Here is a 21709-nt window from a genome sequence, read left to right on the forward strand (position 1 = left end):
CTTGCTTTTATTAAAAGGAAAGGGAGAAATCCTCTATGAGGGATACAAGGGCTGCCTTCTTGAATTTCTCTAGCTCACAAAGTTCTTCCCAGTCCAAATGAACAGCACTTTAGGATTCCATTGAAGCAGAGTCAGATGATTTTAGAAGCAAGTGGCTGGATAATCAGTCAGGGTATCGTCTGTACATAGAAAATTGAATGAGATTTTTTTTAAGTTTCTCATAAAACACACAACACACCCTAGTTCAAATCAAAAGACAGAGGAGGACTTCCCAAGTCACTTCGTGGCAAAAGAAAGGGTTCCACAAACTGCAGCACAAGGAATTCTTTTTTCCCTACTGCAACATTCTGTTAGTTTGAATGGGGATAGTCATATGAATCTAAGCCAGTCGCTAAAAAATTACAGTGCTGGAGGCACCCTGTCTGTCTCCCACCCCCAGACGCTGAAGCTCCTCCCTGCAATTCATACAGAGGTATTGCTGGATGTTCCTCTTCATCAGGGAGTGAGAGGAAAGTGCTGAGTTTGTTGCATTCCTCACTCTGGCTGGGGGTACAGGAGGCAAATGAACCTGGACCTGCCCCAGCCGGGGGACATGCACCCCTCTCCTGGCTGTGCCTGCTGCAGCTTCTGCAGCCATGGAGAGGTGCTTCTCACCTGGCCTCACGGTGGTAGGGTTGAGAGAGGGCTGGGGTTGCCCTCTCTCACTGGGACAGCCTGCAGATGGAACCCCTCATTCCCAGCACCACCCCAGAGCAATGGTTTAAACTGGGGGAAACAAAACTTAATTGAGTTAAGGACCCAGGCAATGCTGGGTAAATCTTCTGTTACTTTCACTTCTCCTGCAGATGGATAGATTTCACACAGTCCCTACCTTCTCTCCTCCAGACATTTGTTTTTCCTGCTTGATTTCCCGACCTTAATATATAAAAGCAATGCAGACATTGGAATGTTTGAGCCCCAGCCTCTGGCCAGAGACAAATCTTTGGCAGGATACAGTGGCAATAAAAGCTCCATAAAGAGATTGGTGGGGATTGCCCAAAACCTGAGCAGCACACCAGTGCCATAATAGCGCGGTGCTGTCCCGGTTGCCAGCGCTGGAGCTGGGGAGGGGCTCGAGATGCTGCTGGAAGATGTCAGGTTTAAGGGGCAGTAGAAAAGGATTTAAGGCTCATTTTCCCCCTGCCTCTAGGCTGGGCTAATGGGCATTGAGCTCCAAGAGCCTTGTGCAATAGTAAGAAGGAGAGGAACAGGCATTTCTGTCCACACTGCAGTGTCTGCCTTGTGGAATGCTGAACTTACCTGTAACAACACACACCCCCTCCAAGACAATTCTCCCCCATCCAAGTACCAGTAGGGCATCTTCTACGGTAACAGACACCCCCCGGGAAAGTACAGCTCCTGATCCTCTGAGCCTGGGAGACTGCTGCACAGAATCAAATAGTCTAAAGATCAGAATGAAGAGCAGGCCAAAGACTTTGACAATGACAAGCATTTCCCATTCCTATACCTCTCTGGCCAAGTCATCCCAAATAACTTGAAGTACGAAATTGTATGACAGCTTTAGTGTTATTTAAGCAGCTACTGTTCTGGGCACATTCAGCCTCTATGAAGAGACTGAAAGGAGTTAATTAAACTTGAGCAATGGTCTCAAGTTACGGTGGAAGAGCTCTAGGTTGGATATTAGGAAAAATTATTTCACTTGGAGGGTGGTGAAGCACTGGGCTGGGTTCCCTAGGGAGGTGGTGGAATCTCCATCCCTAGATGTTTTTAAGTCTCGGCTTTACAAAGCCCTGGCTGGGTTGATTTAGTTGGGATTGGTCCTGCCTTGGGCAGGAGGCTGGACTTGATGACCTCCTGAGGTCTCTTCCAGCTCTATGATTCTATGATAAATACGTTAATTAAATGTGGCTCTCTGGTTGCAGCATTAAGAACCATAGCTCTGAGCATGGTGCCCTTTGCTGCCAATGCCTTGATGCTCTACAAAGCAAGTATCTGCCTACGCCTCCAGCTTCTGTTTGACTCCCCTTGATAGCGAGGTGCCAGAAAGGATCATCAGGTTGCATTGGCTCAGCTCTGAGTTGGATCGCTACGACTTTCTGAAACACGGACGCTTGAAAAAGTCCCTTCTGGTTTGAATTCCTGTCTGTCTGGGAGATGCTGGGTAGATTTTTTTTTCCTGAAGATTCCCTGGGGAATGCTATCTTCATGACCAATTGGCAGGCTTGCCTTAGGGCACGGTGAGCAAGGCCGTTGCCTTTGGCCCCACACCTTCAGGGCCCTGCACTGCCCAGCACCCGCCTGCTTGGCCACTCACTCACAGCCAACCACCTTGGGCCCCCCAAACTCTTTAGCTGGGCCTGACAGGCTTTGGTTCAAACCTGAAGGGCTTTCTATTTCAAACATGAAGTCCTAATGTGCCCAGACAAAGCTTATAGAATATTTAGGTTAGAACATTTTTAACTGTCGCAAGCAAGGCAACTTAAATATCAATACTGTTATACTCTGCCCTCAGATACTATCATTTCTAGGACAACACTAAGCATGTAATAGTGACCGATCCTGAGATGCAGCAGGGTTAAGACATAAATGAGGAGCTGCCATTTAAGAGACCCAAGTTGTGTTACCAGCTGTGAAACCTCTCAGTGGGACACTGTCAGCCGACGGTCAGGGCAGTGAGTCCCTTATGACCGGCTGAAGTTCTTTTAAATTGTGCTTGGTTCTGTTACAGCAACTGAAGGAGTCAGGTTAAAGCTTAAACAGTTACTATTTTATTGTTACAGGGTAAACTTAGTTGTTAAATGCTACTGCTGTGTTACAGATAACACAGACACTACAAAGGACAGGACAGAAATTACACTAAGAAGTCACTTACAGGTACCATGAAACCCTTTTGGTTCTCTGAGCTCTTATTAAACGCATGCAAAATAGACACATAGCAGGTATATATTCTCACCCCTGCGTTCCAGACTTGGCGTGGCCAGCGTCTTTCTCTCAATCCCTCGGGAAGAAGTAGGGCGAGGTTGGGCGTCCCAAAGACCTCAGGAGACAATCAATACCTGCCAGCAGGTATAGATGATTGGAGCTCAAATGGGGTGGGCTGCTGAACCTCTTTTATACCCCTTGGGTCATGTAGGCTTCTTCCTGGGCTCAAGTGGCCAATTAGGAAAAATGGCTTTGAATGCCAAAGTTTCCCACGAAGGGTGCAAAGCATAATTCACACCTGGGAAAATGCAGACAATGGGCACCTCTGGTATGTGATGGGCGAAGATTCCTCTCCTGGGACAGTGCAGGCGTGTCAATTACTGGTACTAGCCATCAGGGCGACGGGAGGCCCCGGGTCGTCAGCTAGCCCATTTACTGTCTGGTTTCTGTTTATGGTAGAGTCAGGGACAGGCAGCACACCTGCGTTCCCAGGGCATCAAAGGCTGACTGCCTTTCTCTTGCTCTCGGGGGGGGTGGGGGGGAACAAGATGGGGTTCGTGTCTGGCTACAGACACAGGGCCTGACTTTCTAACACAGGTTATGAAAGACACAGAATTATTAACCATCGCCAGCAGCAGCAGTTATGTTTTAAGTCATGGTCGGCTGGCTCCCTGCTATAAGCACTGGTCTCTTGAGGATTTTTCTTGGGGCAGCAAACATGCATCCCTGACTTCCAGACAGTTCCTCTGGCAATTTGGATGTAAAGTTTGCAAACTGCGGAAGTGCTAGAGCTCCTAAGGATAAAAGTCAGTAAAAATAGGAATGTAAGGCAATCTAACTGGAGGGTCCCAAATGCCCCTCTATAGTATCCCTTTTTACATCTTACCTGCTGGGCCCTGAAGCACCAGAAAGACAACAGCAAAGAACAGGTAAAGGATCTTCATGACTGAAGTTCAGCTGGGGAACTCAGTGCCACTGGTCTGAAAAGAACAGCAAGGCAAAGGGGACATAGTGAGGTCCAATTTTTAAAGCACATAGCGAGATATGATGAGATCTAGAAATATTATTTTAATCCAAAGAATATTTGTGTTCCATAATGTTTTAATAATTATTGTTATCAATAGAGCTGCATAGAAACATGAGAAGGATTTCAGAGACATACCCTTCTGTGAGGCAAAATAGATAGTACAAACTTATATTTTGTAACTAATTTTCATTTTCCAGTGACTTAAAATATATAATTGTGCTGTAATTCTCATCTGTAGCTTGGCTAAGGAAAAAAAGAAATTACCATGAGAAATCTAATTTATTAGCCAGAATAGGATTGAAAGCAATAACAAAAAAGTTACAAAAAGAAAAAGAAAGATGGCTGGATATTTGTGCTTATATTATTTATAACAATGAATTAATTCATGATGTGATGTTACAGTTTACCAGCAATTGATACACCCCATCAATTCATGCATGGCCTTATCACAATCATGTTACATAAGGTGACTTTATTCTCAATTTGTACTATGCAGGCACAGTGATTTGCTACTAGTATGGGACTAGGAATCATTTAGTGAAGCTTCTTATCCATTTCTAATCAAATGTTTCCTCCATGGAATGAAAGGGAGGAATTGTGGCAGTTCTACAAACAGCTCGAAAGTTACAATTTAGAAAATCAGTCAAATTACTTAAGCACTAAGAATAAAATCCAATTCTTTATCAGATATTAAAAACCAAACCCCATTATATACCCATAATGTAGATATTTAAACTATGAATTTATTTGGAATATTACCAGTATCCTATGGTCTTAGATTACTTTATTTAAATATTCAAGATTAACTAAATAGTCCAATTGTGTGATCAATCTTTAGTGAACCAGCCAATTAAAAGTGCCTTCCTCCATTTGTGAAAGAAGCTGTCGGTTTCTCTGAAACACAAATTCTGTATGATTTCTAGGCTAAAACTCTGAAACAGGATGGTTCTCTGCTATCTTCTATTGAGGAGAAATTTCCTGTTCCGAATACTTCAACATTCCTAATGATGTAGCGAGCAACCGGAATTTTTAAACTGATGTTTCTTCAGGGACCAGCACCGATCCTTGAAATTTCCCTGGCACAGCTTAGGGATAAAAGCAAGCCCTGGTATCAAAAAGATTGAGAAACACTTTTCCAAACAACTACGATTCAATTTCTGTGACAGCACAGACCACCTTGGGGGACATCTATCAGGGATGGTCTAGACCAGTGGTCCCCAACCTTTTCAGGTTGGCGGGCGCCAGGGGGCGTGGCCGTTCGCCCGCTGGGCGCCTGGGGGCTGGGACACTTGCCCGCCCGGGGGTGGGGGCGGGGCCCCCCCCAGCCGCATGCCCGGGGGCGGGGCCCCCTCCATAGCCGCGCGCCCTGGGAAGGCGCCCCCTGGCAAGCGCTGCGCGCCCGGCGGCCCCCCCCCCGTAAGCGCCGCGTGCCCGGCGGCCCCCCCCCCCCGTAAGCGCCGCGGGGCCGGGGCACGCGCGGCGCCAGAGCCGGCAAGGGCACGCGCGGTGTTCCCGGGGCCGGGACCGTCCATGCGCCCGGGGCTGGCACCTGCCAGCCCAGATTGCTCCGCGGGCGCATGTAAAGAGCCCGGCGGACTCCATGGCGCCCGCGGGCACCGGGTTGGGGACCACGGGTCTAGACTCTAGACCAATGGTCCCGAATGCCGTGCCCGCAGGCGCCATGACACTCTCTGGGACATTTATGTGCACCCGCCGAGTGACCAGGGCCGACCCAAGCCATTCTTGCGCCCCGGGCCCCAGGCGCACAGTACATGCGCGGCCCCACCCCCAGGCACCCAGCAGCCCCAAAAAGTTGGGGACCACTGGTCTAGACAGTACTGGGTCCTGCCGTGAAGACAGGGGACTGGACTCGATGACCTCTCATGGTCCCCTCCAGTTCTAGTGTTCTAGGATTCTATGACATTCAAAACTTTTCAGGTAACCAGGAATTTGGACAAGCAGAACTGTTAGAGAATTCAGTGCTGGAAGCAAGAGGGAGTCAGACAGGGTGCGGCCAAACTGCTTCCCTGTGTGCTGAAGTGATGTGTTTCATGAAGAGATTCCAAAGGGAGGCAGAGAAGAGGGCAGAGGAGAGAAAAGAAGAAGGAAGGACTCGGGGGAGGGAGGAGACACAGGAGAAAGAAGCATTCCTGGTGCTGCTATACCATAACTGCTAGCCCTGGAATAGTGAGCGATCCCTACCCTTAACTATGTGTACTTGTCCTTGTGGCTTTGAGTGCCACTATGTCCTGGTTTGATGAGATAACATGATCTTGGTAACTAATTGACCATTCATTATCAGTGGGAAATAGGTCAATGGAGGGATGATAGGAGTTACTATAAAGAACTTTCTGAGTCTCTGGCTGGTGAGTCTTGCCCACATGCTCAGGGTTTAGCTGATCGCCATATTTGGAGTCAGGAAGGAATTTTCCTCCAGGGTAGATTGGCAGAGGCCCTGGAGGTTTTTCGCCTTCCTCTGTAGCATGGTGTACAAATCACAGCTGGAGGATTCTCTGCATCTTGGAGTCTTCAAAGTATTTGAAGGCTTCAATATCTGAGATATAGGTGAGAGGATTATTCTAGGAGGGGCTGGGTGAGATTCTGTGGCCTGCATTGTGCATGGGGTCAGACTAGATGATCATAATGGTCCCTTCTGACCTTAAAGTCTATGAGTCTATGAGTCTCTAGAAGCAGGAAGGTAGCGCCAGTCTTCTGTGGCTACTCTGCCATTCCCTTCCTCTTCATATAAAGCAATTAAGAAATTCTAGAGAGGAGAATGAAGGTGGTTAGATGATTGTGTTTGTTCTTTCTTCCCTGTTTATCTCTCTCTCCCCAACTTTTCTCTCCTTCCCACCTTCTCCCTCATTCTTCCTCTCCCTCTTTTCTCAATGTCCTGATCCCAAACTCCACCCAAATCACGGATCCAACAGCCCTAAGTCTAGTCACTTTTGAGGTAATTAACCTTGTATTGGGTTGCCAAATGGTTTCAACAAAAATGCCAGACACACTTGACATTACATCACAATCTCCATGACATCTTATTTAGACAATACCAGGCATTTATATTTTCTCAATTTGTTTCCCTAACAGAAAGCTCAAATAGCGGACTCTCTGGTTCAAAACCAGACACCTGGAAACCCTATTAACATACAACTGCAAGGGAGAGAGGCAAGGCATACAGCTAATTAGGATTTCTGGATAAAGTGAACTTGAGTAACTGGAATGATCTTACAGATCATTTTAACTTCAGTTAAATAACCAAGTTTTCATTAGGGTAAACAAAATGCATGGAACTGTGACACCTATCCATTAAAACTGGCAGGCGGGGCTGTTCTCCGGGTCTGCATGACCCTGAGTGGTCTCTTTAGATATCTACAAAGTTAATTGAGGTAGGTCAGTCACTCACAAGGTTGACACAGTTGTCTTCATCTCCTTCTGGATCTCAACGCCATTTCCCTAGTTCTGACTTTAAATAAAAGGGTTAATAGGGTGAGTAAAAAGTAGTGATTATAGTTATTACCTAGAGGAGATGCTCTCAGTAGCCAAGTGGAGTCACTCCTACTGGTCTGTCTCTCTCATCCAGTTATCTGAGCTTCATACTGATGGTTTGACCCACCTGCCTGTTTTATACAGTTGCTGAAGGCTTGGTTTCTTCTTGGTTACGTGGTTGTGTGGACCAATCAGAAAGTGACTCTCGCATCTCAGAAAGATATGGACCACAATCTGGATGTTGGAAAGCTTCCAGCCCTGTCTCTGCAAAATCCATGGGGCAACACCTCTTGTTCCACCCCAGATTGTGTAAAACATATTAGGCCACAGGCGTTTGAGCAAAGCCTCTTAGGACATTGTTGTGTGGTTCGGTTTTTAGATCCAAGGGAAACGAGAACACTCCAGAGAGACTTAACCATTCTCCTATTTATTGCAAGCTTTAAACAGTTAACATAGTTATTTAAGTTTTACAAGCCTTACAATCACTATACAATTTAAAATATTTCAGGTTTAAAATCTAAAGCAATTAATACAGCACACAGCAAGTAATAGAAGACTATTGTAATACAATAATTAAGCCTAGTTCACTTACACTTCACCCATATGCTACCTACAGTACCAGCCAGGAAGTCATGATTCCCTTGTTTCTCATGCATCGGAATGCCAGGCACTGGGCTTGCCAGGGTGAAGGGGTCCATTCCTTCCTGTTCCATCGAAAGCAGGACCTGTGGATCAATCTGCTTATTCCCTCCCACTGATGGTTCTTACTTAACCCAATGTATAGCAAAGGGAGACTTGGTCATTCTAGTAATATCTACCAATCAACTACAGTTTAAGTAAGATACCTATTATGCCAATATCTAGGATACATTTTCCTATACCAAAATATTGCAAAAGTGCTTAATTAATAGTTTTTCTGGCTGACTCTTGAATTTTTCTCATCAAAAAATGGGATGTCCTAGTACCAGGTTGTTTCTGGTCTTTTTGGCCTGGTCTCGCTGTCCGATACAAGTTATGCATAATTGGGCAAGCACTCCTGACTTCCCCCCACACTTTCTGGTCTGGCCTGCGTGTGAGCATACGTGCATGCCCAAGCTTGAGTCAGATCCAGGGTGGTGTGTTAAAGATCCATACTTTGGACAAGGCCAGGGCGAGGCTTAACACTGCAGACATTGTTGTTCTGGTCACGGCTATTCTTGTGCAAGAAGCTGCCAGTGTAGACATAGCCTAACTCTTTTAACTGCTTAGGAGTAGCCTTTTTAAAGCCCTGGCTTTCCCGAATAGCCCTGCCCCACGGTTAAGAGTTGATGGGTGCTAAAGAGATTAGGAATCAAAGTCTCATTAACAAGCTTTCAGCTTTGGTTAGCCTGTTACTAGCCACAACACACAGTCCTCCACACACACAGACCACACAGTATCTTTCAGTCAAGCAGCAATCACATTACAAACATGCCCTATGGATGACTTACCCCAAGGGTCACGCCCCTCCTATATCTGGAGAACTGCCTCACAAAACTCCCCTGCTAGCTGCTCCCGTTCGTAAAATATCTAGCCACCTTCCTTTTTGCATTATGTAATTTCTTAATTGTTTCCCATTCTATTTTGTCTAATAAAATATGTGAATGTGCAATAATTCTGCATTCTATATTTCGGCTTTTAAAAAAAGAGATTACAGCAGGAGATCTAATTTAAGACACTGAAAAATTAAACATTAGAATTCATTACAGGGTGCTTGCTTGTAAAATATGTTTTGCCTCCCAATTGTTATTCTTTGGAATCCTCCTTGTCTTTCTATGCAGCTGTGTAGGTAACAATCATTATTATTAAGCGATTACAGAACAGAGTCATATGGATTAAAATAATGTCTAGAGTTCATTAGTTCTTCATAGCCACTAAATATAGGGAATGTCAAGCCATTTCAGGGCTGAGGAGTCCCTGAAGCAACTCAGTACTGACTCTTAGCCTGGAATTTCCCCTTTTGGAAGCCCAAAGGCAATAATTATGTTCATTTCGGCAATATCAATTTCAAAACTGTTACGTGGGCTTTTTAATGTTTAAACATCAGTCTTCGTATGGACAATTAGTGTGGCCAAACCTCATTTGCATACCTAATGAGCCATCATTTTTGCAGAAGAGGCTCTTGCGCTAGAAGGAGCTGTCTACACTGTCCCTTCATGCGCAAGAAAAACCCTCTTGCGCAATGCCGCTACGCTGATTATTTTCAGGAATAACGGCATTGTGCAAGAGGGTTTTTCTTGCACAAGAAGGAGCAGTGTAGGCAGCTCCTTCTAGCGCAAGAGCCTCTTCTGCAAAAATGGTGGCTCATTAGGTATGCAAATGAGGCTTGGCAATATTCCACGCTTAGCTTTATTTGCATACTTCTGGCACAACCACCCGCCAGTGTAGACATAGCCTCTAGTAGGTGAATCATGCTCTTCTGAGGTATAGTCTTTTTGTAAGCACTTAACTTATCTAGCTAGATACATATCACTATTCTCCTTACAACACTAAGGCAAATGAGGCTTGGCAATATTCCACGCTTAGCCTCATTTGCATATTTCTGGCATAAGAACCCACCAGTGTAAACATAGCCTAACAGAACATGGCAGTAGGGAAAATAAATTCCTTATGGTAAAGTAATCCAGGAACCTCTTCGCTCTCTGGAGAGCGACAGGGGACTCCTCCTGTGCCTTTTGATTTGAAATCAAACATATTATCCTTGCTCTATGGGGAAATGTAAACAAATCAGATTCCCTTTTCCATGAACAGTAGGCACTGTGACTAACTCTCCAGGCAGGATCTCCAGGAATCTGGCAGACAGCCATTTACTTTTAAAATTATTAGATGCTGCTTCAGTGGAATACTGAAGTGCTGTTTATCTGGGTAATGCAAAGAACATTGTAAACTGGAAAAATTCAGAAGGGAGCCCTTGCATTATCCTATATAAGATTAGTTACCCTCCCTTTTTAATTAAACAAAAGTTGGCTTCTTTTAATCTTGCAGAAGTGTGGCTAGGAAGCAAGGGGGTTGTTTCTATCACTCATTTGTGTCACAAAACCTTTAGTTTATTGGTTGAAACTAAAAATAATACCCTAAAACATTCCTATCACATGCTATATACAAATCTAGGTGTTTGTGGACCATGGTCCACACATCTGTGAGGGTTTCCATGAGCTCCTGTGGGAAAATCTCTTTTTGAGAATTGTTACAAATCGATTCAGTTTGTGGTCTCCAAGAGCTGGCTTCAATCAGTCTGACTCTACACTCATGCCACCAAGACCCTCTTCTACTCTTCATCTTCCATAGTAGAGTAACTTCCTTTTTCTTCTCAAGCTGCATGCAGGACTCTGACCTGACTTCATTTCCCCTATTACACTCACTGCTGTAAAACAGGAGTTACTCCACTGAAGCCATCATAACAACACTAGCATAAAACTGGTGTAAATTAGACTCAGAATCAAGTGGCAGGTATATGCTATGGCAAGGTCTTTGCTCTGGCTTCTTGCCTTAGGACACCTTCTGGTCCACAAATTAGTCAGAGACCTTCAGTGCAATCACTTATGCCTTTATTGTCACTTTCCCACCACCTTCTATTTACAGTCTTTAGAGTTCAACTTCCCTTTTCCTAGATGCCTGAGCTCACACTCCACCACACCCTAACCCCTTGTTCCTTCTCCTTCCTAGCCCCAGTCCTCTGCCTTTTATAGCCCTCTGGCTAATGAGGCCCACAGCTGCTTCTATTAGCCCCTCAGGCCTGGGTTTGTTCAGCTGTCTGCAATCAGCCTTTTCAGCCAGGCTACAGTGGCAGAGCTCTGGCTTAGCCTGCTGTCTGTCACAGTGCCCATTGCAAAAAAAAAAAAAAAAAAAAAAAAAAAAAAAACTGGCATAAACTCATACCCTCCCTGAGGCACCTTCTAGTGTCTTATTATTTCCTGCCTTATGTTCCTGGCACAGCACAAGGTAACCGCAGAAAGAAGGAACCTTACTGGTTCCTTGGTCGGCATTTTATATTGCTTGCTGTCTTCTGTGAGCAGTAATTATCTCATTAGCACATCAGATGCACCACAGGTGCAAACAATCCCCATTAAAATGTCCTACCCATATGCCGGTCTCCTTCCTACTCTAGCTACCCCCGGTCCCCTGGCACTTTCTTAGAAGCCAGGATGCTGGCTCCCAGAAGTGCCTTATTCATAGCTGCCCATGACACCCTCTCACACACGGAGAGGCAATGCTGCCAGTTCACCTGCTAAGTGCACGAGTGAGATGTTTGGCCAGGCACTGGGCCAATCTGGCAACGATGCAGGAAATTCCAACTCCAGAGCCAGTGACTGACTGCCTACCTGACATAACTGGGGTGTGGGTAGTTGGCCTCATGGCAGGAGTAAGAGTTGCAGCCAAGGATCAGAACTGGGTGATTTGGAATGAGGCAAGGCTCTGTTCAAGGCAGGAGTGGGAAAAGGTGGGAGGGTGGCTGGGAAGATGCAGAAACACGCAGCCATAGGCAAGTGCTTTGAGCAGCCTCTGACCGCTCCTGCTGCTGGGCGTAAGCTAGGATCAGCTGGCTCTTCCCATGAGCCAGCAGTGACAGCCAATCAGGCTGTCCTCCTATAATTAGGCTGAGGTAGCATGGAGACAGGCTTTGCCTGAGGCCCTGATTCCTGACACCCTGCCCCACGTGGGCACCTTGGAGGCAAAAGGTGGAATTAGAGCTGCCTTGTATCTTTCCTGCTGCTGCTTAAGCCACCCAAACATCTCTCTGCACTGCCCTTGCACTTCCTGTCCCAGGCCACAGAGAGCTCTGAATGGTCTGAGTCTCTGGGTTATATATGTATTTGTTGTCACCCTGGCAATGCCATGTCTGAAGGTGGGACAGTACGTACAGAAAAGACACTATGAACGTGGGCTCACACACATCTATGATCCACATCCCAGTGTAACATGATTGAATTTATTACAGGCATAACTAGCCACATGTTTAAAAGTTTCAGAGGGGTAGCCATGTTAGTCTGTAACTGGAAAAAAACTTTAAAAACAATGACTAGTCCCGCAGCCTCTTAGAGACTCACAAAAATGTAGACGATAAACTTGAAAAGCAACAAATAGTCTGGCAGCACTTTAAAGACTAACAAAACATGTGGATGGTACCATGAGCTTTCGTGGGCACAGCCCACTTCTTCAGATAACCGGAGTTTTGAGTTTAGGATGTGCAGACCCAAAATAAATAGGGAAGAAGGGAAAAGGGGGAAGGAAAAAAAAGAAAGGGGTGGGAAACAAGGAGCAGAGGGTATGAAAATATCAAAGGGAAAAAACAAGTAGGCAGAACTGGTAATCTATAAGCACCTAAAGATTGGATAGTTAAAAGAAGCAGATAAGGATCATAGGATAGCAATTAGATAGGAAGGGTACTAATGCAAGAATCTGCACAGACAAAGAGCTACTTGGCTACCCCCTGAAGCTTCTGAAAAATGTAGATGGTATATTGTGAGTTTTTGTGGGCACAGCCCACTTCTCCAGATGAAGTTGGCAGCTGATAGAGGATAACACTTTGCACTTGTTTCAGGATCTTTACATGTCACTCTCCCAGCAATTGAAGGAAGCATCCTATTTTCAAGAAATTGCTGAGGACAGATGCAATCACAGCATTTGCAACACTGGCAGCCTCAGGTGATCAAAATCATGTTTTACTTACGTAGGAAATAAAAAAAGTTCTATATCCCCCCACAAACACAATCTATCCCCAGGTTGCAAATGATGGATAAATAAATAAAGATTGCCTATCTCCTAGAACTGGCAGGGACCTTGCAGGTCATCAAGTCCAGTCCTCTGCCTTCACAGCAGGACCAAGTACCATCCCTGACAAACTTTTGCCCCAAATCCCTAAATGGCCTCCACAAGGATTGAACTCACAACCCTGGATTTAGCAGGCCAATGCTCAAGCTATTGAGCTCTCCTTCCCCTATGTTGAGCCTCTGTTCTGTTCATTCCTTTTGGGGCACCTGGCATTGGCCACTGTCAGCAGATAGGACACTGGATGGACCTTTGGTCTGATCCAGTGTGGCCAGTCTTATGTTCTTCTTTATTAAGAAAGATGCTGTTGGCCCCTACCCACAAATGACCCTCCACATCTGACTGTTCCTTGTCCGGCAATTCATTCTATCCCCTCACTGGCCTTCTGGGAGCCAGCACACTTGTCATGTCAAACGTGCAGGAGGGCTGGGTGTAATTGGAATAGAAAGTAGCTGGGCAGTCTGAGTTTGGAAGTTTACTGGGGTCATTTGCATTTTTAGGGCATCTGACGAGCTAATGAGGTAATTAGCTCACCAGCTGGCTAGGCCACAGAAAAACGCAAAGGCTACGCCTATACTGGCATGATTTTCTGGAAATGCTTTTAACGGAAAAGCTTTCCATTAAAAGCATTTTCGGAAAAATCACGTCTAGATTGGCAGGATGCTTTTCCGCAAAAGCACTTTTTGCGGAAAAGCGTCCGTGGCCAATCTAGACGCGGTATTCCGCAAAAAAGCCCCGATCGCCATTTTCGCGATCGGGGCTTTTTTGCAGAAAACAGTACTATGCTGTCTACACTGGCCCTTTTGCACAAAAGTTTTTCGGAAAAAGACTTTTGCCCGAACGGGAGCAGCATAGTATTTCCGGAAAAGCACTGATGATTTCACAGGAGATCGTCAGTGCTTTTCTGGAAATTCAAGCGGCCAGTGTAGACAGCTGGCAAGTTTTTCCGCAAAATCATCTGATTTTGTGGAAAAACTTGCCAGTCTAGACACAGCCAAACAGTATAAAATGCTGACCGAGATGCAGGTAAGGTCCCTTCTCTCTGCTACTACCTTTCTAGCTGCATAAGGCAAGAAATAATAATAATAATAAGAAGAAGAAGAAGAAGAAAGATATTTTGAATGTGCCCTTAGGGAGTGTATATGATATTGAAGCCCCAGGAGGACCTAAAAGACAGGGTTTTGCAAGGGGGACACACTGCAGTTTGATTTTGATTTCAGTTGCTCCAGTTTTGTTCTAGTCTAACTATGATGGTTTCAGTGGAGTGACTCCTAAATTTACAGCAGTCAGTGTCACAGGGAAAAGAATCAGGCATGAGACCTGAACACAGCTTACCCCAATATTGTTTTCCTTCTCAATGTTGCAGACCAGATTTTGGAGCAGAGGGAGGGGTGTGGATTTAGTTGCCGTAGAGCAGTGTTTCTCAACCATTTTTATAAAGTACCCCTTTAAAAAAAGTTATAAGTACCCCTTTAAAAAAAAAAAATTATAAATACCCCCAGTACCTACAGTTTTCAGACACACATTTTTTTTCTACTATTGCAACACATTTATTTAAACAACTTAATTATAGCTAGGTGGGCGATGAAATTTTTGGGTGTCAAAAGTACAAAAATAATAAAGCACTGTAAAACTTAAAATAAAAATTCAATTTTCTCCAAATTTCTGTTGTGTTGACGTACTCCCGCCAGACTTCTCTTCAGTACCCCTAAGGGTACTCGTACCACAGGTTGAGAAACACTGCCATAGAACGCAACAGTTCAGAGTCAGTCAGTGACTGAACCCCTCTGACACAACACACTGAAAGGGTTTGTAAAAATTATAAGGATGAGAGATTTCTCCACAGGAGCTCGTTGGAACTGACAGAGGTGCGTGGACCATGGTCTAAAACCACCCAAGTGTGGAAATAACACATGATAGGGATGTTGGAGGGTGTTAATTTTATAAAAATAAATAAAATGGCTTGGTAACAGACAAATGATAGAAACAGCTCCCTTGTTCCCCTGGCACACACTTCTCCAAGATTATCTCACACCAGCTTTCTTTTATTAACAGAAGAGTAACAGATCTTATATGGGTGATACAAAGGCTCCCTTCTGGAATTTTGCCAGCTGACAAGGTTCTTTACAGTCCCGATAAACAGCACGTTAGCCTTCCATTGAAGCAGGATCGGATGATTTAACTAGCAAGCAGCTATCTACCGGACTCCAAGACATTCTGCTTAGACAATTAGCCTTGTCTCCATCTGTACATGCACAAAGAAAGCGGACTCAGATTTCTTGTTGTTTTCCATTAAAACAGCTTAATATAACGTTTGGCTTCAAACCACAGGAGGAAATGGCAAGTCACTGAATAGTGCATGAAGAGGTTCCTGGTTAATGCCGTCACGGGGAATTTATTGTCCCTATTGCAACAGAGCTTTAAGGGGAATAGTCATATGAATTTAAAACGATGGTGGGCAACCTGTGGTCCTAGGACCACATGTGGTCCATCAGGGTTATATGTGAGGCCCATGAGACATTTTGTTGATCACTGCCTGTGCATAGGGTTCCCAAATTCCACCCGTTGCCATCTGTAGGTGGGTTTTTTCCTAACATGCATGTAAATGCAAGGGCACATGAAGTGAGGTGCGTGCCGATTGCACACAACATTGATTGTGAGAGCCGTGCGGTCCCTCTGCATCCGATCAAAGCACTGTTACGCTTCAGTCAGCACCCCCCCACACACATACAAACACACAAATTTTAGGTATGCAAGTGCATTTACCAAAACTACCCTATCCTGGGACACCGTCTTTCGTTACAACCATCGTGCGGCCCACTGAGATGAAGGAGGGCAACCCACACAGCCCACTCACTAGCCTGGGCTGCCCATCACTGATTTAAACAGATGAAATGGCTGCCTAATAAAAACTATATTGAATAAAAGCAAGACTCCCATCCTGGAGAGCTGTTCTATCTCACACGCCATCCTAACTGAAGCTAAAATCACAGATCATTATTGAGGTGATAAATAACTTTCTCTTTTGGAAGGAAGGGAAATTCCAATTCTCTCTGAAGGCTGACTCCATTCTGGTGGCCGTTACATTTGAGCCGCTCCTGGAATGGCCATTCTAGTTGATATCCCTGGTTCCAGAGATGTGTTACTAATGACCAGTGGAACAGAGATCTCCTCACCTAGTTCTTTAAGGATTCCATAATTGAAATTAACCAGTTCTGTTGATTTAAAAATAGCTAGCTAGCTATGTATCCATCTATCGTGATTTAACATCCTTCTTATCCTTAGTCCAACTAGCCACAGATTCTTCCATGATGTCTTTCCCTCCCCCTATCCTATAGCTAAACTTAATCCTTTTTTAATTTAGATGGACGGCTATCTACCTCCCCTGTTTTCCATTTGGTGTTGATAATGTTTTATTTCTAATTGTTGCCTTTACTTCCCCTGCAGACTGATACAGAAAAGACTCAGAATCTGCCTGCACTCACCTCTCCAGATTTTGTTTTTTCCTAGCAGCTGATTTTACAATTGTATATAACAGCAATGTAGGCAGTGGGGAGTTTGGGCCGCATTCCCTGCCTGTATATGAAGCTTTGGCAGCCGATGGGGACTGTACAAGAATCAGAAAGAGATTTGCGGGGTGAGGGATTATCCCAAAGTCTGAGTAGCTCATGGCTGCCATGCAGGGCTCTGCTGTCCCTATTCCAAGCAGAGGTTGTCCTGGTGGTGTAGATGTTGCTGGAAGCTGTTGTGTCTAAGTGCTGCACCCCTGAATCTGCAGAGAATATGGGCACCTCCAAGCTCGGGAGAAGCCCACCAACAGTCAGGGGGTAAGGTTGTTCTATGCAAATGTAGCCACAGTGGTGGCTCTTATCCATGTTGGGGCCACGCCAGCTGTCACGTGGCCTACTATGTGGGCAGCACAGATGCATAGAGCCTGGCACAGATATAAAATTGGTATCCACATACACATTTGCAAACATGACCCATGGATATCTGCATCCGCACCTGCAGATGTGAATACCCGTAGATACAAAGTCCATATCTGTGCATCTGTGGGGTTCCAAATACAAAATTTGTATCCACATCTGTAGGCACAAAAAGGCGCCACAGATACCAGCATCCACGGCCGTAGGTGAGGATACTCATGGTTACAAAGCAGATATCCACAGATTTGCAGGGCTCTACAGATGCCACTTGAAACTTCCTTGGTCTTCGTGCTGGGCTACATGCACGGACCTCTCCCCCCCCCCCCCCCCAAATGTTAACCTTTGCTGTAAGGAGAGGAACAAATGTTTCTGTTCACACTGAAATCTTTGCTTTGTGGACTGCTGAACTTACGTTTTACAGCAAACGTTCCCGCGATTGCACCTTCCTCTGCGTATCGCATGACGAGGGCATGACCCAATGTAACAGATGCCCCCAAGATTTACACACCTCTTGCTGAGATCCTGAGCCTGTGAGAAATCTGAAGAGACAAAAGGAATAATCATCCTTCTGCAGGTAAATTAGGGCATGATTCACAGATGACAGGCATTTCCCATTCATTTATACCAGGCAAAATCAGCCCAGTTATCTTTAGGTGCAGAAGATTGTCACTGCTTTAGTACTGTATGTAGCCACGTGCAAATTCTCAGTGGCTGATGCTAAGAAGGGAGAAGAGTGAGTTAAGTAACCTGGATTGCTGGCTATCAGAGATACAGTTCTCTCATCCTTTGGTGCCTGAGCCTTTAAGGAGTAAAAAGGAAGTAGCTGCCCACCTCTTCACCTTCTTTTAGTAGCTCCAGCTGTAGTTTTGGTTCCCTCTGGCTGTTACAGTGATGTGCCAGGCAGCATCACCAATGGAATTTAGCCAGCTAGGATTCTGTGCTGCATCAGGATGACTATCATTTTTCAAAGAAAAGGAATGCCTGCCTCTCTGTGTGACTCTGAACACATTTTTTTTTCTGAAGACTCATTCACGAATACTTTCTTGCTGAGCAGTGGCCACTCTGAAGAACCTGCAGCGTTGAAAATGCTGCCCCCAGGCACACAACCAACACTTGTAGAATACTCAGGTTGGAGCATTTTTAACAAGAGTTCATTGGGCAACTGAAACAGAGACGTGCCAGGGGTGGCAAATACTGCCCCAAACAGATGAGATCATTCCAAGGAAGAAAGCCAAACACATACCTGTGGTAGGTTCTCAGAGAGGTGAGAGTGGGGGCCAAGACACTGGGATTAGGGATTATCATTTTATAGACGTGGGCTCTATTCCCAACCACGTAACTTCTCAGTGGCAAATGAGCCCTGACTTTATAATAGAGGCTATGAAAGCACCGAATTGTTAACACTAGCCAGCAGCAGAAGCAGCATTGTAAATTACAGTCTTCCAGCTGCCGGCTCTGTGCCTGCTCCTAGACCAAAGATATATTGGACGGGGTTGGCATGAATTCATTTTGTCTGTATCCAACCTAGTTGTCCAATTCTGTGATTGCCTGCTTCAGGAATACTCTACATTCCGTGCTGAAATAACGGGCTTGCTGTGAAGACGCGGGATAGCTATTTCAGGATACTCCGGTATCCTGAAATAGCATTGCAGTGTAGATGTAGAGTTGGAAGCAAATTATAGTGTTTACACTGCCCTTAATTCCAGGCAGGAATGTCCATTCTGACTTTATGATGTACGAGGGTAAATTTTAAAAGCCCTTTAGGTGGAAGGAAAGGGTTCAGCAGTGTAAACAGACTTATTACAAATGTGACCTTATGCTGACTACATCGTCCTAAGCTTGCAATGTAGACCGGCCCTGAAGAGGCACTAGTGTTCATTGTAAAAAGAGAGGGTGAGACAATGTAAGTGCAGGCTAGAGATCCCTCTGCATCATCCCCCCCTTTTCATCGACATCTTACCTGGTGCAACCTGGAGCACCAGAAAGAAAATAGAGAAGAGCAGATAAAGGATCTTCATGGCTGGAGATGAGCAGGGATCTCAGCGTAGCTGCAGAGAAAATACAAAAAGACAGAGAGGAGACATTTATAGGTTGTCACCGAAGCATGGGGAGTCTCTGGGCCCACAGTCCCATACGCAGCCAAATGTGACTCTCCGCCAGCAAGTCGAACAGAATGGCTGGGTCTACACTCGCAGATTCTTGCGCAAGTCTGGCCGTTCTTGCGCAAGAATCTGCAGAGCATCCACACTGCCTGCCCACTCTTGCGCAAGGAAATTTACAGAACGGCGTGGTAAGAGAGGGCTTCTTGCACAAGTTCTACGCTCTTCTTTCTCAGATATAAGCTCTCTTGCACAGGAGGGCAGTCTGGATGCTCGGCAGGGATTTCTTGTGAAAAAAAGCCCTATGGCTAAAATGGCCATCAGAGCTTTCTTGCGCAAGAGACCGTCCACAGTGCCATAAGCGCTCTTGTGCAAAAGCACAGCTCGCACATGGCAGTGAGGACGTATTCTTGCACAAAACTTCTTGCACAAGAGCCCTTGCAGAAGATGTTCTTGCACAAGAAGCTGCCAGTGTAGACATAGCCAAGATGTATTCGTTCACAAGGATGCAGCATAGCACAGACTTGTTAGCACAGGAACCAGGAACAGCCAGTACAATCCATCTTTGGGAGTGGGAGCCTGAAGGGCAGGGCCCTGGGCCACTTCCCTGCGTCCTAAGACAGCAAAGACTCACACACACACTCAGCACCTGCCTCACCCTTTAGGCAGCCCTGCCTCCTCCTTTGTTCAGCTTCCTGGGCAAAAGGTGTTATCTGGTTTCAACACACACACACACACACACACCGCCTAGCCTCAGGTTACAAGAGAGCCTGAGCCATTGGTGTGTAATTGCTGAGCTAGGGCACCCTCAGGCAGCCTCCCCTACAATGAGAGTCACATCCAAAACCCCCATCCCGCGCCGGGCTTCAGGGCAGTGCCGAGGGAAACTGGGGCACCCACACACAGAGACTGCATCCACACTGTAGCTTTAGCACTGACAGCTCCAGAGAAGAGAGCTGGCCCTACCCCTTACTATTTATACAGGGTTCTCCTTCCCTAACTCCTGTCCTGTGTCTCCCTTTGTCCTTTCTCTCCTTGAAGGCTTTTCCTTTCTGTCTCTTCTCTGGAGCTGTCAGTGCTAAAGCAGCACCAAACAGTCTCCTGTCTCCCTTTGCTTCATTAAACTTCCTTCTCCTTTTCCCTCCTTCTGCCTTCTCTCTGTCTCCCTTTGGGCTCTGCCCATACAGCACCTTGGGAACGACTCTCACTGCAGCATGTAGGGGTGAAGCGCAGCTCAGAATGACCCCTTCCTCTTCCGAGTTTCCTTTGGATTCTAACTCAAGGATTCTAACTCATGTCAGGATTCCCTCAAGAAGCAGCAAGGAGTTTGTCTGCTTCTGTGGCTATTCCTCTGCTCTTCTTTTCCTTCCCTTTCTCTCTCCTCCACCCTCCTCTGCATTTCCTCATTCCCCATCCCTTCGGCCCTGTTCTCTTTCCCTAACTCCTGCCCTGTGTCTCCCTTTGTCCTTTCTCTCCTTGAAGGCTTTTCCTTTCTGTCTTTGCCTTAACCCCTTCCTTTCTCTCTTCCCTGTTTGCTTTTTCTCTCCCTCCTCAATTATTCTTCCCCCTACCTTATTCCTACTTCTTCTTCCCTTTTCCCTGTCCTCATTGCTAATTCTGGAAATCCTCCCAAATCACAGCTCCCACAACGCTAAAGGTAGCTCAGCAGTGGGTGATTCACACAGCGCATTTGGGTAACTAGGATTCCTTGTATAAAGGGAAGTCAGATAACTGGAATTATCCTGCCCATGCTCTGAACTCAGGTAGCTTTAAAATAGCCATGCTTGTATTTGCATAAATGAAATGCACCGAATTTTGCTACTTATCCATGAAAGCTGGAATGAAGGCCTGTTCTCTAGCACTGCATCACAGTGGCACCAAGTGGTTTCTCCAGACAGCTAGAGAATTCATTCAATTAGTTCAGACACAGAAACAGTTATGTCACCAATAGTCTTCTCTTTCTGCATCTCCCAACCATTTCCCGAGACAGACCTGTACAGGAAGAGATAGTAGAGGGATCATAAGGGAAACAACCTTAATAGTTACCAGCTTGGGGATGCTCTCAATCGACAGGTGATGACAGTCCCAGTTAATGTCTCTCATGCAGATCTATAAGCTTTAGTGAGTGGGTTTTGATGATACAAATTCTCAATTTTATACCGTCTCTGAAAGCTTGGTTTCTTCTTGGCCAACCTGTTGTGGGCCAATCAGAAAGCACCGTGCTTGTGGGGAAATTCTGAACAGTCCTACTACCGTTTGGATGTTGGAATTTTTGCAACTCTGTCTCTCTGGAATATTTAGGGTCGTTGTGCAAAACATCTTGTGCCATCCCAGATTGTGTAAACAATGTTAGGCTACAGCGGTTTGGGTAAAACATCTTGGCACATATAACGAACATCTGCTCATTTGTCTCTGATCAGCAACTTACTTCAACAGTCAACTTCCGATAGGCCTCCCTG

General features: G+C 45.6%; 2 long non-coding RNA genes across 3 annotated transcripts; both read right to left on the reverse strand.

Moving 5' to 3' along the window:
* LOC106732949 (uncharacterized) lies at window positions 1-7538 on the reverse strand. The gene is made up of 4 exons (XR_001369187.3): window positions 7470-7538; window positions 3809-3902; window positions 1300-1423; window positions 1-179 (listed from the first exon to the last, which is right to left on the reverse strand). It is a non-coding gene; the product is annotated as an uncharacterized LOC106732949 (long non-coding RNA).
* A 7711-nt stretch (window positions 7539-15249) lies between these two features.
* Window positions 15250-21402, reverse strand: LOC102454684 (uncharacterized). 2 transcript variants are annotated; one of them, XR_012902222.2, is made up of 4 exons: window positions 21297-21402; window positions 19112-19199; window positions 17564-17690; window positions 15250-15470 (listed from the first exon to the last, which is right to left on the reverse strand). It is a non-coding gene; the product is annotated as an uncharacterized LOC102454684 (long non-coding RNA). The 2 variants fall into 2 exon arrangements; XR_001369193.4 differs by having other exon boundaries at window positions 21285-21381.
* Between the last annotated feature and the right edge of the window lie 307 nt (window positions 21403-21709).

This window comes from Pelodiscus sinensis, chromosome 3 (assembly GCF_052426305.1).
Source record: "Pelodiscus sinensis isolate ZL-2025 chromosome 3, ASM5242630v1, whole genome shotgun sequence".
Classification (NCBI taxonomy): Eukaryota; Metazoa; Chordata; order Testudines; family Trionychidae; genus Pelodiscus; species Pelodiscus sinensis.